Source organism: Triticum aestivum, chromosome 2B (assembly GCF_018294505.1).
Source record: "Triticum aestivum cultivar Chinese Spring chromosome 2B, IWGSC CS RefSeq v2.1, whole genome shotgun sequence".
Taxonomy (NCBI): Eukaryota; Viridiplantae; Streptophyta; class Magnoliopsida; order Poales; family Poaceae; genus Triticum; species Triticum aestivum.
In genome coordinates this window covers 73928999-73947299 of record NC_057798.1, presented here as the reverse complement: position 1 = coordinate 73947299, position 18301 = coordinate 73928999, and positions in this window count along the sequence as shown.

Here is an 18301-nt window from a genome sequence, read left to right as displayed (position 1 = left end):
AAGCAAGTTGTCACTCCCGTGAAGAAGCCCAAAGCTGAACCAAAGCCTAAAACTGAGCGCTTCTATTGCAAAGGAAATGGTCATTTGAAGCGGAAATGCCCTGAATATTTGGTGGATAAGAAGGATGTCAAAGTGAACAAGGGTATATTTGACATACAGGTTATTGATGTGTGCCTTACTAGTGTTTATAGTAGCCCCTGAGTATTTGATAATTGTTCGGTTGCTAAGATTAGTAACTCGAAACAGGAGTTACAGAATAAACAGAGACTAGTTGAAGGGGAAGTGACGATGAGTGTTGGAAGTAGTTCCAAGATTGATATGATCATCATCACACACTCCCTATACTTTCGGGATTAGAGTTAAACCTAAATAAATGTTATTTGGCGTTTGCATTGAGCATGAATATGATTTGATCATGTTTTTGCAATACGGTTATTCATTTAAAGTTAGAGAATAATTATTGTTCTGTTTACATGAATAAAACCTTCGATGGTCACACACCCAATGAAAATAGCTTGTTGGATCTCGATCGTAGTGATACACAAATTCATAATATTGATGCCAAAAGATGCAAAGTTGATAATGATAGTGCAACTTATTTGTGGCACTGCCGTTTGGATCATATCGGTGTAAAGCGCATGAAGAAACTCCATAAAGATGGACTTTTGGAATCACTTGGTTATGAATCATTTGATGCTTGCGAACCATGCCTTTTGAGCAAGATGACTAAAACTCCGTTCTCCGGAACAATGGAACGAGCTACTGACTTGTTGGAAATAATACATACCGATGTATGCGGTCCAATGAGTGTTGATGCTCGTGGCGGGTATCGTTATTTTCTGACCTTCACAGATGATTTGAGCAGATATGAGTATATCTACTTAATGAAGCACAAGTCTGAAACATTTGAAAAGTTCAAAGAATTTCAGAGTGAAGTGGAGAATCATCGTAACAAGAAAATAAAGTTTCTACGATCTGATCATGGAGGAGAATATTTGAGTTACGAGTTTGGCCTTCATATAAAACAATGTGGAATAGTTTCACAGTTCATGCCACCTGGAACACCATAGCGTTATGGTGTGTCCGAACGTCGTAATTGCACTTTATTGGATATTGTGCGATCTATGATGTTTCTTATCGGTTTACCACTATCGTTTTGGGGTTATGCATTATAGTCAGTTGCATTCACTTTAAAAAAAGGGCACCATCAAAATCCGTTGAGACGACGCCTTATGAACTGTGGTTTGGCAAGAAACCAAAGTTGTCGTTTCTTAAAGTTTGGGGCTGCGATGCTTATGTGAAAAAGCTTCAACCTGATAAGCTCGAACCCAAATCGGAAAAGTGCGTCTTCATAGAATACCCAAAGGAAACTGTTGGGTACACCTTCTATCACAGATCCGAAGGCAAGATATTTGTTGCTATGAATGGATCCTTTCTAGAGAAGAAGTTTCTCTCGAAAGGAGTGAGTGGGAGGAAAGTAGAACTTGATGAGGTAACTGTACCTGCTCCCTTATTGGAAAGTAGTTCATCACAGAAATCAGTTCCAGTGATTCCTACACCAATTAGTGAGGAAGTTAATGATGATGATCATGAAACTTCAGATCAAGTTATTACAGACACTCGTAGGTCTTCCAGAGTACGGTACGCACCAGAGTGGTACGGTAATCCTATTCTAGAAGTCATGTTACTAGACCATGATGAACCTATGAACTATGAGGAAGCGATAATGAGCCCAGATTCCGTGAAATGGCTTGAGGCCATGAAATCTGAGAAGGGATCCATCTATGAGAACAAAGTGTGGACTTTGGTGGGGTTGCGCGATGATTGGCAAGCCATATTGTATAAATGGATCTTCAAGAGGAAGACATACGTTGATAGTAGTGTTACTATCTACAAAGCTCGACTTGTCGTAATTTTTTTTGACAAGTTCAAGGTGTTGAATACGATGAGATTTTTTCACGCGTACCGATGCTTAAGTCTGTCCGAATTATGTTAGCAATTGCCACATTTTATGAAATCTGGCAAATGGATGTCAAAAGTGCATTCCTGAATGGATTTCTAGAAGAAGAGTTGTATATGATGCAACCAAAAGGTTTTGTCGATCGAAAGGTGCTAACAAAGTGTGCAAGCTCCAGCGATCCATTTATGGACTGGTGCAAGCCTCTCGGATTTGGAATAAACGTTTTGATAGTGTGATCAAGGCATATGGTTTTATACAGACTTTTGGAGAAGCCTATATTTACAAGAAAGTGAGTGGGAGCTCTATAGCATTTCTAATACTATATGTAGATGGCATATTGTTGATTGGAAATGATATAGAAATTTTGGATAGCATAAAATGATACTTGAATAAGAGTTTTTTAAAAGAAAGACCTCAGTAAAGCTACTTACATATTCAGCATCAAGATCTATTAAGATAGATCAAGACGCTTGATAAGATTTTCAATGAGTACATACCTTGACAAGATTTTGAAGTAGTTCAAAATGGAACAGTCAAAGAAAGAGTTCTTGCCTGTGTTGCAAAGGTATGAAATTGAGTAAAACACAAATCCCGACCGCGGCAGAAAATAGATAGAGAATGAAAGTCATTCCCTATGCCTCAGTCATAGGTTCTATAAAAGTATGCCATGCTATGGACCAGCCGTATTGTATACTCTGCCCTGGTTTGGCAAGGGAGTACAATAGTGATCTAGGAGTAGATCACTTGACATTGGTCAAAATTATCCTTAGTGGAATAAGGATATGTTTCTCGATTATGGAGGTGACAAGAGGTTCGTCGTAAAGAGTTACTACGATGCAAGCTTTTACACCAATCCAGATGACTCTAAGTCTCAATCTGGATACATATTGAAAGTGGGAGCAATTAGCTAGAGTAGCTTCGTACAGATCATTGTAGACATAGATTTTTTTTGCAAAATACATACGGCTCTGAATGTGACAGACCCATTGACTAAACTTCTCTCACGAGCAAAATATGATCACACCTTAGTACTCTTTGGGTGTTAATCACATAGCGATGTGAACTAGATTATTGACTCTAGTAAACCCTTTGGGTCTTGGTCACATGACGATGTGAACTGTGGGTGTTAATCACAAACAGATGTGAACTATTAGTGTTAAATCACATGGTGATGTCAACTAGATTATTGACTCTAGTGCAAGTGGGAGACTGAAGGAAATATGCCCTAGAGGCAATAATAAAGTTATTATTTATTCCCTTATTTCATGATAAATGTTAATTATTCATGCTAGAGTTGTATTAACCGGAAACATAATACATGTGTGAATACATAGACAAACATAGTATCACTAGTATGCCTCTACTTGACTAGCTCGTTAATCAAAGATGGTTACGTTTCCTAACCATAGACATGAGTTGTCATTTGATTAACGGGATCACATCATTAGGAGAATGATGTGATTGACTTGACCCACTCCGTTAGCTTAGCACTTGATCGTTTAGTATGTTGCTATTGCTTTCTTCATAACTTATACATGTCCCTATGACTATGAGATCACGCAACTCCCGTTTACCGGAGGAACACTTTGTGTGCTACCAAACATCACAACGTAACTGGGTGATTATAAAGGTTCTCTACAGGTGTCTCCGAAGGTACTTGTTGGGTTGGCGTATTTCGAGATTAGGATTTGTCACTCCGATTGTCGCAGAGGTATCTCTGGGCCCACTTGGTAATGCACATCACTATAAACCTTGCAAGCATTGCAACTAATGAGTTAGTTGCGGGATGATGTATTACGGAATGAGTAAAGAGACTTGCCGGTAACGAGATTGAACTAGGTATTGAGATACCGACGATCGAATCTCGGGCAAGTAACATACCGATGACAAAGGGAACAACGTATGTTGTTATTCGGTTTGACCGATAAGGATCTTCGTAGAATATGTGGGAGCCAATATGATCATCCAGGTTCCGCTATTGGTTATTGACCAGAGACGTGTCTCGGTCATGTCTACATAGTTCTCGAACCCGTAGGGTCCGCACGCTTAAAGTTCGATGACGGTTATATTATGAGTTTATGTGTTTTGATGTACCGACGGAGTTCAGAGTCCCGGATGAGATCGGGGACATGACAAGGAGTCTCGAAATGGTCGAGACTTAAAGATCGATATATTGGACGACTATATTAGGACATCGGAAAGGTTCCGAGTGATTCGGGTATTTTTCGGAGTACCGGAGCGTTACGGGAATTCGTATTGGGCCTTAATGGGCCATACGGGAAAGGAGAGAAAGGCCCCAAAGGGTGGCCGCACCCCTCCCCATGGACTAGTCCGAATTGGACTAGGGAGGGGGGGGGGGTGCCCTTCCTTCCTTCTCCTTCTCCCTTCCCTTCGTCTACTCCAACAAGGAAAGGAGGAGTCCTACTCCCGGTGGGAGTAGGACTCCCCCCTTGGCGCGCCCTCCTCCTAGGCCGGCCGCCTCCCCCCTTGCTCCTTGATATACGAGGGCAGGGGGCACCTCTAGACACAACAATTGATCATTGATCTCTTAGCCGTGTGCGGAGCCCCCCTCCATCATAGTCCTCCTTGATAATATCGTAGCGGTGCTTAGGCGAAGCCCTGCGTCGGTAGAACATCATCATCGTCACCACGCCGTCATGCTCACGGAACTCTCCCTCGACACTCGGCTGGATCGGAGTTCGAGGGACGTCATCGAGCTGAACGTGTGCAAGAACTCGGAGGTGTCGTGCTTTCGGTGCTTGATCGGTCAGGCCGTGAAGACGTACGACTACATCAACCGCGTTGTGCTAACGATTCCGCTTTCGGTCTACGAGGGTACGTGGACACACTCTCCCTCTCGTTGCTATGCATCACCATGATCTTGCGTGTGCGTAGGATTTTTTTTGAAATTACTACGTTCCCCAACACCTCGAAGTTCTGGACCTGCACCCAGAACTCGCACCGCTTGTTCGCCGACAGCCTGACCACGTGCGGGAGACGCTTGATGACCAGCCATGTGTTCATCACCTCCACGAACTTGGGAGGGACGACGAGCATGGCGAGGTCCTCGTTGTCCTTGATCTGCTGGTAGAATCATATCGGCTCCCTGGCCCCCTCCTCATGGCCCTGCCTTGGAGATCGTCCCCTTGAATGAGGCACGCTCATGAAGGCGATCCTGCCAGGCAGTTCCACCGTCCTGAGCCACCTGTTCATGGGGATGAAATCCTCGGCGCGCTCAGCTCCGGCCACCACCTGAGCTCCTCCACCTGCCACATCTCAGTCAGTCTTCAGTATCTTGTCAGGCAACATGACAAGTATTAGTATCAAAAGTAAGCAAGCAAGCAAGCAAATGCCACTGATCAGTGGCACTGATAAGTGGACTTGCCCAACAGAAAGTGCCACTGATCAGTGGCATGTGCTCATGGCCAAATGGCAATGATCAGTGGCACTTGCTGTTGGTCAATAGCACTAATCTACTTGCTCTAGTGCAAATGGCACTGATCAGTGACTTGCCCAATAGCAAGTGCCATTGGTAAGTGGCATTTTTCCCAACAGCAAGTGCCATTGATAAGTGGCGTTTGCCGGGCAAATGCCACTTATCAATGACACTTGTTGTTGGGCAAGTCACTGATCAGTGGCATCTTCTTTGTGTCAACTGGCACTGATCACTGCACTATCCTAAACAAGGAAACATCTAAAAATAGAAACAACAAGTGCCAATAGCACCCATGTGCAGCCATGCAGATTTGGGACCATCCTAAAATGGTCCTACTACATGCACATATAACATCCACTGATGGCACAAACCGTAGCTTCAACATGTATGTTAGCAACATGAAACAAGGACATGATCCTAACATGAACATGCCATCAGTCAACATGATTCTAGCATTCATCAGTCAACATGAACATGCCATCAGTATAACATACATCAGTCAACATGAACATGATTCTAGCATGAATACAACTACTAGCATGTAGCACAAATTATAGGACACACAAGCAGTAGCACAAGAAAATTATCCTAGCACACACACTGTATAAAACAAGAATAGATCAGTCCGATTGGATTCGATTGGGATCTCATCCAATCGGATCTGCTAGAATCCTATCTAATCCTATCAAATCCACTAACTACTAGCACATGCCTAAGAAATTAACCGCTAATCTACATCTAGGAGCAAGCATAGTGGGGGTTTGACTCACAGTTGCACGCGTAGCTGATACGTCTCCAACGTATCTATAATTTTTGATTGTTCCATGCTATTATATTACCCCTTTTGGATGTTTATGGGCTTTATTTTATACATTTATATCATTGTTGGGACTAACCTACTAACCGGAGGCCTAGTCCATATTGCTGTTTTTTTGCCTATTTCAGTATTTCGAAGAAAAGGAATATCAAACGGAGTCCAAACGGAATGAAACCTTTGGGAGCGTGATTTTTGGAACGAACGTGATCCAGAGGACTTGGAGTGCAAGTTAAGAAGCAGCCGAGGCTCCCACGAGATAGGAGGGCGCGCCCCCTATAGGGCGCCCCCCCCCTATAGGGCGCGCCCCCTGTCTCATGGGCCCCTCGGGCGGCCACCGACGTACTTCTTCCTCCTATATATACCTATGTACCCCGAAAACATCCAGGAGGCGGACGAAACAAAATTTCCACCACCGTAACCTTCTATATCCGTGAGATCCCATCTTGGAGCCTTCGTCGACACTCTGCCGGAGGGGGAATCGACCACTGAGGGCTTCTACATCAACATCCTTGCCCCTCCGATGAGTTGTGAGTAGTTTACCACAGACCTACGGGTCCATAGTTATTAGCTAGATGGCTTCTTCTGTCTTTTTGGATCTCAATACAATGTTCTCCCCCTCTCTTGTGGAGATCTATTCGATGTAAACTCTTTTTGCGGTGTGTTTGTCGAGATCCGATGAATTGTGGGTTTATGATCAAGTTTATCTATGAATAATATTTGAATCTTCTCTAAATTCTTTTATGTATGATTGAGTTATCTCTGCAAGTCTCTTTGAATTATCAGTTTGGGTTGGCCTACTAGATTGATCTTTCTTGCCATGGGAGAAGTGCTTAGCTTTGGGTTCAATCTTGCGATGTCCTTACCCAGTGACAGAAAGGGTTGCAAGGCACGTTTTGCATTGTTGCCATCGAGGATAACAAGACGGGGTTTATATCATATTTCTTGAGTTTATCCCTCTACATCATGTCATCTTGCTTAATGCGTTACTCTGTTCTTATGAACTTAATACTCTAGATGCAGGCAGGAGTCGGTCGATGTGTGGAGTAATAGTAGTAGATGCAGACAGGAGTCGGTCTACTTGCTATGGATGTGATGCCTATATACATGATCATGCCTAGATAATCTCATAATTATTCGCTTTTCTATCAATTGCTCGACAATAATTTGTTCACCCACCATAATACTTATGCTATCTTGAGAGAAGCCACTAGTGAAACCTATGGCCCCCGGGTCTATCTCTTATCATATTTGCTTCCTATTTACTTTTATTTGCATCTTTACTTTTTGCATCCATATTATAAAATAACAAAAATATATTTATCTTATCTTACTATCTTTATTAGATCTCACTTTTGCAAGTGGCCGTGAAGGGATTGACAACCCCTTTATCGCGTTAGTTGCGAGTTCTCAGTTTGTTTGTGTAGGTGCGTGGGACTTTTGAGGAGCCTCCTACTAGATTGATACCTTCGTTCTCAAAAACTGAGGGAAATACTTACGCTACTATTGCTGCATCACCCTCTCCTCTTTGAGGAAAACCAACACAAGCTCAAGACGTAGCAAGAAGGATTTCTGGGCCGTTGCCGGGGAGGTCTTCGCTAAAGTCAAGACATACCAAGTACCCATCACAAACCTATCTCCATCGCATTTACATTATTTGCAATTTGCCTCTCGTTTTCCTCTCCCCCACTTCACCCTTGCCGTTTTATTCGCCCTCTCTTTCCCAATCTCGTCCTCTCTTTTTCGCTTGCCTTTTTCTGTTTGCTTGTGTGTTGGATTACTTGTTGCCATGGCGCAAGATAATACCAAATTGTGTGATTTCTCGAATACCAATAATAATGTTTTCCTTAGTACTCCGATTGCTCCTCTTAATGATGTCGAGTCTTGTGAAATCAATACTGCTTTGCTGAATCTTGTTATGAAAGATCAATTCGCCGGCCTTCCTAGTGAAGATGCCGCTTCTCATCTAAACAACTTTGTTGATTTGTGTGATATGCAAAAGAAGAAAGATACGGATAACAATATTGTCAAATTGAAGTTATTTCGGTTTCACTTAGAGATCGTGCTTAAGTTTGGTTTTTGTCTTTGCCTAAAAATAGTATTGATTCTTGGAACAAGTGCAAAGATGCTTTTATCTCTATGTATTTTCCTCCTGCTAAGATCATCACTCTTAGGAACGATATTATGAATTTTAAACAACTTGATCATGAGCATGTTGCCCAATCTTGGGAAAGAATGAAATTGATGCTTCGCAATTGCCCTACTCATGGTTTGAATTTATGGATGATCATACAAAAAATTTATGCCGGTTTGAACTTTGCTTCTAGAAATCTCTTAGATTCGGCCGCGGGAGGCACATTTATGGAAATAACGTTGGGAGATGCTACAAAACTTCTTGATAATATTATGTCTAATTATTCTCAATGGCACACCGAAAGATCTTCTAGTAAAAAAGCGCATGCTATAGAAGAAATCAATGTTTTGAGTGGAAAGATGGATGAACTTATGAAATTGTTTGCTACTAAAAATACTCCTCTTGATCCCAATGATATGCCTTTGTCTTCCTTGATTGAGAATAATAATGAATCTATGGATGTGAATTTTGTTGGTAGGAATAGTTTTGGAAACAATGCTTATAGAGGAAACTTTAATTCTAGACCTTTCCCCTAGTAATTCCTCTAATAATTATGGAAATTCCTACAATAATTTTTATGGTAATTTCAATAAGATGCCCTCTGATTTTGAGAATAGTGTGAAAGATTTTATGATTTCTCAAAAGAATTTTAATGCTTTGCTTGAAGAAAAATTTCTCAAAGTTGACGATTTGGCTAGGAACGTTGATAGACTTTTGCTTGATGTCGATTCTCTTAAACTTAGATCTTCTCCTCCTAAGCATGATATCAATGAGTCTCCCAAAGTAATGAGAATTCCATTGATGAGTGTAAGGAAAGAACCGCTAGATTGCATGCTAAAAAAGATAGCTTTATAAAACCGTGTTCTTCTAGTTTCCATGAAAATAATGACGATGATCTTAAAATTATTGATGCGTATCCTATTAGATCTATGTTTTGCAATATGAATTTTGATGATTATGGGACTGATGATGAATCAACTTTGCCTAGAAGGCGTCCCAAGAATTCGGAGTCTTTAGATTTTTATGCTAAATTTGGTAAAAGTGAGATTGAAGAAGTCACAACTTTAAATAGCGTTGAACCCACTATCTCGGATTTCAAGGAATTTGATCATGATAATTGTTCTTTAAAAGGATGTATTTCCTTGTTGCAATCCATTGTTAATTCTCCTCTTGCTTATAGTCAAAACAAAGCTTTTACCAAACACATTGCTGATGCCTTGATGCAATCTTATGATGAAAAACTTAATTTGGAAGTTTCTATAGCTAGAAAACTTAATGATGAGTGGGAACCTACTATAAAGATTAGAATTAAAGATCATGAGTGTTTTGCTTTGTGTGATTTGGGTGCTAGTGTTTCCACGATTTCGAAAACTTTATGTGATATTCTAGGCTTCCATGATCTTGATGATTGCTCATTAAATTTGCACCTTGCGGATTCCACCATTAAAAAGCCAATGGGAAGGATCAATGATTTTCTTATTGTTTCAAATAGAAATTTTTTGCCCGTGGATTTTATCGTTCTTGATATAGATTGCAATCTTTCTTGCCCTATTATTCTTGGTAGACCTTTCCTTAGAATGATTGGCACGATTATTGATATGAAGGAAGGGAATATTAGATTCCAATTTCCATTAAAGAAAGGCATGGAGCACTTTCCAAGAAATAAATTCAAATTACCTTATGAATCTATCATGTGGGCTACTTATGAATTTAGTGCCAAATATGGCACTCGTTAGATCTATCTTCGCTTTTATGCCTAGCTAGGGGCGTTAAACGATAGCGCTAGTTGGGAGACAACGCAATTTTCTTTGTGTTTTTTGTTTTTGTTCCTGCTTAGTAATAAATTTTTCATCTACCTTCTGTTTAGATGTGTTTTTATCTTTTAATTAGTGTTTGTGCCAAGTAGAACCTATAGGATAAACTATGATGATAGTTGATTTGATTCTGCTGAAAAACAGAAACTTTGCGCTCACGAGAAAAAATTCAATAAATCACAGAAACGTGATTTTGAATTGATTCTTTGTGATTCTGATCAATAAACAAATTGTCCAGTACTTACTATTTTGGTAGGATTTTTAGAGATCCATAAGTTTGCGTTAGTTACAGATTGCTACAGACTGTTCTGTTTTTGACAGATTCTGTTTTTCGTGCATTGTTTGCTTATTTTGATGCATCTATGGCTAGTAAAATAGTTTATAAACCATAGAGAAGTTGGAATACAGTATGTTTAACACCAAAATAAATAAATAATGATTTCATTACAGTACCTTATGTGGTGGTTTTGTTTTCTTTCACTAATGGAGCTTATAAGATTTCCTGTTGAGTTTTGTGTTGTGAAGTTTTCAAGTTTTGGGTAAAGCTTTTATGGACTATGGAATAAAGGGTGGCAAGAGCCTAATCTTGGGGATGACCAAGGCACCCCAAGATATTCAAGGATAGCCAAAAGCCTAAGCTTGGGGATGCCCCGGAAAGGCATCCCCTCTTTCGTCTTCGTTCATTGGTAACTTTACTTGGAGCTATATTTTTATTCGCCACATGATATGTGTTTTGCTTGGAGTGTCGTGTATTATATTAGTCTTTGCTTTTTAGTTTACCACAATCATCCTTGTTGTACACACCTTTTTGGTGAAGCCTATTTGATTAGAATTTGCTAGAATACTCTATGTGCTTCACTTATACCTTTTGAGCTTGATAGTTTTTTGCTCTAGTGCTTCACTTATATCTTTTAGAGCACGGTGGTGATTTATTTTGTAGAAATTGATAGTATCTCATGCTTAACTTATATAATTTTGAGAGTCTTTTAGAACAGCATGGTATTTGCTATGGTTACGAATTTGGTCCTAGAATGATGAGCATCCAAGTTGGGTATAATAAAAACTATCATAGAAAGTGAATTGGATGCTATGATCAATTGGATGCTTGATAATTGTTTTGAGATATGGAGGTAATGATATTAGAGTCATGCTAGTTGAGGTGATTATGAAAAATACTTGTGTTAAGGGTTGTGATTCCCGTAGCATGCACGTATGGTGAACCGCTTTGTGATGAAGTTGGAGCACAATTTTATTTATTGAGTGTCTTCCTTATGAGTGGCGGTCGGGGACGAGCGGTGGTCTTTTCCTACCAATCTACCCCCCCTAGGAGCATGCGCGTAGTGCTTTGGTTTTTGATGACTTCTAAATTTTTGCAACAAGTATATGAGTTCTTTTGACTAATGTTGAGTCCATGGATTATACGCACCCTTTCACCCTTACACTATTGCTAGACTCACTTGTGCCGCACAACTTTCGCCGGTGCCATACACCCACCATATACCTTCCTCAAAACAGCCACCATACCTACCTATTATGGCATTTCCATAGCCATTCCTAGATATATTGCCATGCAACTTTCCACTGTTCCGTTCATATGATACACATTACTTTTGTCATATTGCTCTTTGCATGATCATGTAGTTGACTTTGTATTTGTGGCAAGGCCACCTTCATAATTTTCATACATGTCGCTCTTGATTCATTGCATATCCCGGTACACCGCCAGAGGCATTCATATAGAGTCATACCTTGTTATAGCTTTGAGTTGTAATTCTTGAGTTGTAAATCCATAAAAGTGTGATGATTTTCATTATTAGAGCATTATCCTAGTGAGGGAAGGATGATGAAGACTATGATTTCTCCACAAGTCCGGATGAGACTTCGGACTTTACATAAATAAAAAAAGAGAAAAAAAGATAAAGGCTGAGGGAGTCCCGGATTAGGGGGTGTCCGGATAGCCGGACTACCATCATCGGCCGAACTATCATTGGCCGGACTATCATCATCATCGACCGGACTCCAAGACTATGAAGATACAAGATTGAAGACTTCGTCCCGTGTCCGGATGGGACTTTCCTTGGCGTGGAGGGCAAGCTTGGCGATACAGATACGTAGATCTCCTACTATTTTAACCGACTCTATGTAACCCTAGCCCTCTCCGGTGTCTATATAAACCGGATGGCTCTAGTCCGTCGGACACAACAACAACCGTTACAATCATACCATAGGCTAGCTTCTAGGGTTTAGCCTCCTTGATCTCGTGGTAGATCCACTCTTGTAAACATCCACAATATCAATATCAATCAAGCAGGACGTAGGGTTTTACCTCCATCAAGAGGGCCCGAACCTGGGTAAAACATCGTGTCCCTTGTCTCCTGTTACCATCCGCCTAGATGCACAGTTCGGGACCCCCTACCCGAGATCCACCGGTTTTGACACCGACATTGGTACTTTCATTGACAGTTCCTCTGTGTCGTCATCGATAGGCTTGATGGCCTCTTCAATCGACAACGACGCAGTCCTGGGTGAGACTTTTCTCCCCGGACAGATCTTCGTATTCGGCAGCTTCGCACTGCGGGCCAACTCACTTGGCCATCTGGAGCAGATCGAAAGCTACGCCCCTGGCCGTCAGGTCAGGTTTGGAAGCCTAAACTTCACGGCCGATATCTGCGGGGACTTGATCTTCGATGGATCTGAGCCACAGCCGAGCGTGCCGCGCTGTCACGATGGGCACGACCTAACTCTGCCGCCGGACAACACCTTGGAGGCCGCACACGAATCCGCTCCGACCCATAGTCCGGAGCCGATCGCACGGATCGAGGACGGATGGCTGGACACCGCCTCGGGAGCTGCAACTTCCACGGCGATAGAGCCGAACACTTACCTTGTCCCGCATAAAGCCCATGACTCCGAGGTGCCGGACCCCCTGCCGGACTCCGAACCTCCTGCGCCCCTGCCAGTCGAATCCGATTGGGCGCCGATCATGGAATTCACTGCTGCGGACACCTTTCAGCACTCACCCTTCGGCGATATCTTAAATTTGCTGAAGCATCTCTCACTATCCGGAGAGCCCTGGCCGAACTACGGCCAGGATGGTTGGGACGCGGACAATGAAGAAATTCAGAGCCCACCCACCACCCACTTCGTAGCCACCGTCGATGATCTAACCGACGTGCTAAACTACGACTCCGAAGACATCAACGGTATGGACGACGATGCCGGAGACAATCAAGAACCAGCGCCTACATGGCACTGGAAGGCCACCTCGTCACATGACATACATATGGTGGACACCCCAAAGGGAAGCGATAACGAGGAACAACGGGACGCGGCAGAGGATAATCCCGCCGATAAACAACCAAAACGGCGACATAGACGCCGCCCTAAGTCCCGCCTCGATCAAAGCAGCATTCCTAACGACCCAGCGATAGAGCAGGGCAAACCAGCGGACGACGAACATACAACCAAGCAACCATCCGAACAAGACGAACCGGATAATCAACCACTTCACGGAGCAATCAACAGTACGGATGCAACACCGGAGCATAAGAACCTTCACAAAAGACTCGTCGCCACTGCAAGAAGTTTGAAGAAGGAAAAACGGAAGCTCAAAAAAGCGGAAGACATACTCAGAATGAAGTGGAGCAAAGTACTCAAGACCGCAGACAAATATGGCAATGGCCATCAAACAAAGAGCTACCCGAAGTGCAAGTTGCTGCCAGAATTTGACGAGGAAGCCATAGAACCCTCACAGTCAAAAAATAAAGAGGCCGCCTGGCCGGATAGACGGCCAGATGACAGGCCAAAAGCGACAAGCGGCGCCGCACACAAGCCGACTTATGATCCTGGGAAAACGGACGGCCCAACTAGGTCAATCTACGGGCGAAAAAAGAGGGCCCCAGGAAGTAACACAACACGACAAGTGTTCGAAGACAGCGGCACACCCAAATACAGGGGCACTGCACATCCGCTATGTTTTACCGATGAGGTGCTGGATCATGAATTTCCAGCAGGGTTCAAACCCATAAACATAGAGGCATACGACGGCACAACAGACCCCGGAGTCTGGATAGAAGATTACATACTACACATACACATGGATAGAGGAGATGATCTCCACGCCATAAAATACCTACCCCTCAAACTCAAAGGGCCAGCTCGGCATTGGCTCAAAAGCCTCCCAGAAAACACTGTTGGAAGTTGGGAAGAGCTTGAGGACGCGTTTAGAGCAAATTTTCAAGGGACTTATGTCCGCCCTCCGGATGCAGACGATCTGAGTCATATAACCCAACAGCCCGGAGAGTCAGCGCGCAAATTCTGGAACAGGTTCCTTACCAAAAAGAACCAAATAGTCGACTGTCCGGACGCGGAAGCCTTAGCAGCTTTTAAACACAACGTCCGAGACGAATGGCTCGCCAGACACCTCGGCCAAGAGAAGCCAAGAACAATGGCCGCGCTAACAAGCCTCATGATGCGCTTTTGCGCAGGAGAAGACAGCTGGCTAGCAAGATGCAGCACCAGTGACCCGAGTACATCCGAGATCAGAGATGGAAACGGAAAATCACGGCGCAAGAAAGATCAGCGCCGGAATAAAGAAAAAATCCCAAAGGGCACGGCGGTCAACGCCGGATTCAAAAGCTCGCGGCCAAACAATAAAACACTGCCTCTTAAGGACAACAACGACGAGCTATCAAATTTAAACAAAATCTTAGATCGGATATGTCAAATCCACAGTACCTCCGGAAGGCCTGCAAACCATACCAACCGAAATTGTTGGGTTTTTAAACAGTCGGGCAGACTCAACGCCGGACACAAGGGGCTCGATGCGCCAAGCAAGGACGATGACGAACCCCACCAGCAGAGCATCAGAAGTCAAAAGACTTTCCCACAAGAAGTCAAAACAGTAAACTGGCTTCATGCGATAGTATGGAAAACCAACATGGCACTCGCTAAGACAAGTGTCGCATGGTCCACCCCAGTGGAACACCGAGATTGGATGTCAAAACCAATCACTTTCGACCATCTGGATTAGTCCAGAAGTATCCGGAACGCAGGATAGACTACCCTGATATTGGATCCCATAATAGACGGACTGCAATTCACACAGGTTTTGATGGACGGCGGCAGTAACTCAAACCTGCTATATCCGGACACAATCCGCAAGTTGGGATAGACCCTACTACAATTCGGCATAGCCGCACTTCCTTCAAAGGAGTGGCGCCAGGCCCTTATGCCAGGTGCATAGGTTCATTATTACTAGAAGTTGTGTTCGGGTCACCCGACAACTTCCGACGAGAAAAGCTAACCTTTCTTGTCGCCCCATTTAAAAGTAGCTATCAAGCATCACTGGGACGGGAAGCTTTCGTCCGCTTCGATGCAATACCACATTACGCGTCTCTTATGCTTAAAATGCCCGGTCCACGTGGCACCATTTCATTAAAAGGTCGCCTGAGACCCCGGACACGGCTGGACGAGTCCGGAACAAATAAGCTAGGGGCTACCTAGCCGCACACCCCTTCACAAGGGTTTGTACATATAAGCCATAATGAGCTAGCATAGGCTCAACTTTATTAATCTATATTTCAATTTTTTATGCACTTTCTCGCACGATTTCTTTTCAAACTAAGTTCCTCTCTTTTTACAGATGAACAGCGTGCACACCCGTCCATGATACGGCACAACGGAGACACATGCGCAGACGTGCAGTAGGGACCCGTTGCAAGGACTCTTTTCAGACTAAGACCCTACGTAAACCTTTCTTACTGTCTCTTGTTGCTATAATACCCTGGTTTCTCATTATAACCAGAGTGGAGACTGGCGTTTTGGCATCGGCCGCGCCAGAAGAACTTGCCCGTACCTGGACACAAGGGGCTTAGGGCATTGTTTTGCCCGCTATTGTAAAGACCGAACACCTTCGGGAGTGTTCGGCGTCTCGAGTTAGGCCTTATATGCATCAGCTCCGAATCATGTCTTTGGTCAAATGTTGGGTTTGCCCGGCTCCTGTGTTTTGCTGCCTTACGTTCCGTATCACCGGCTAACGCGGCACCAGGAGAACTACTGCGATTGTGCCCCAGTTCGGCTGGGCGAGCACCTCAGTAGAGAAAGCCGAAAACTGACTGTCATGATACAGCGAGAGACTGGTCAACCACTCGATCGACCATGGGAATGTTTAGAATTCCTCCGCTTTGACGAAGGGCCGTTTCCCGGTCAGGCACATACGCGCCCCAAATTCGGAGAGCGCGGTGCCCCCAGGGGCTATGTCGTAGCCCCACCCTCGAACTCCATGGCTAAGTGAAAGTGATAAAGCATTATAGTCCGGTTGCCTCGTTTGCTACGCTACCACCTCCTTTACAGGACCGAGACGTCGGATTAAGTGTGAAAACGCGCTATTTTTTGCGAACACCCCCGCACCTTGTGCGTGGGGGCTGAAGCCGACGACTGCCATCTTTCAGGTTATACACACGTATACATGAACGGCCGCATAGGAGATATTCTATTACTTGAACGCACAAGTATAAAAGGCGCTTACATCATAAATATTGTTTTACATCATAAAAACGTTCATTCGAACGTAACATTTTTTGAGCACTGCGACTCTATTACACGAGCACCACGCAGCACTTCGCCAAAATAGTGCTCGGCGGGTAACCGGTTATCGTCCGAACCCGGGGTCGCAACAGCGGTGGCATCCATCTCTGTCCAATGTGTCTTCACACGGGCGAGTGCCATCCGCGCACCCTCTATGCAGGCCGACCGCTTCATCGCCTTGATATGCGGCACCGCCCCAAGAAATTGCTGCAATAAGCCAAAGTAACTCTTCGGCTCGGGCCTATCCGGCCAGACATGGGTCACTATATCCGTCATAGCAAGCCCGGACAACCTATTTAGCTCAGCCCACTCGGCCAAACGGTCGGTCAGCGGAAGTGAACACTCCGGACTATGGAATTGAGACCAAAACAGCTCTTCCGTCTTGTGATCCTTCTGGCTTCGAAAATGCACAACGGCATCCGCCGCACTCGCTGCTAAGTCCATATAAGGGTCCTATGGACCCCACAGTTGGCCCAGCTAAGCATACTTTGGATCCGTAAACCTTCGGCGCAGCAGAAAAGGCTTGCCAGCTACAATATCTCCGGCCTGGCGCAGCTCTTCCTTTATAGCCCGCATTGCAGAGCGGGCATCCTTGGCTTCGGCGGTGGCCTTCCCCAGGTCTTCTTGCCCCGCTAGGCGCTCCTTCCCAAGAGCCTCATTGCGGTCGGTAGCATCTTGTAACTTCACGGCCATTTCGGCCATCTCTTCCCTGCTCCGGCAGTGTGCGACATTTTCGGCCGCTAACTCTTCGGCCGCCCTCGAGGCCGCCGCATTACTCCTTCTGGCCCGCTCCTTGGCTTGAGCAAGTTCGGTCCGAAGGCTCTCCACAGCAGCGACATTATCTGCATTTCACACAACTTGTTGTAAGGAGCTGGCTTCGGCTCCCTTACCAAGTGACCGCACAGAAACACTTACCTTGCGACTCATCAAGTCGCCTGTTGACCAGCGTGATGTCCGCATCCGCAACAGCGAGTTGCCGCTTTAGTTCAGCAACTCCATCAGTCCGGCTGGCCCCCGGATGACCCACCACCTACATCGGCACGGTGGAAATTTAAACCTGCGATTTTGATCCTCGGCATGCTGTCGATTTCGACAACCTACCGAGTCTCAGGGGCTACTATCTATACAGGGCGCATTCTATATGCAAAACTGTTAAAAGGTGTGTCATTTTTACGTACCTCAAACCCCTCCAGCAAACTCCTGACGGCATTATGCAACCCTGCTTCGGCGGACGAAATCCTTTCAATCACCATGCTCATCAATGCGTGGTGATCTTCTGAGATAGACGCCTTCTCAAGCAGATCCTTCAGCCGTACACCAGTTGGCGCTGAACTATCCGGCTTTGCCAAACCAGGGGGCTCCCTCCGTGACGACACTTCAGGCTCGTCTGCCCTATCCGACGGTGCCCCGGACGGAGGCGTCTCGCTCTCCATCATCTCCGGACGAAGGTCCCCCGAAGACGAGCTCATTTGCGAAGGACGGAGATCCGAACTACAAGGTAAAAACTTTAGTTATCCTCAGAAGCACAAATAGGGATGTCCCTTATTATAAAACT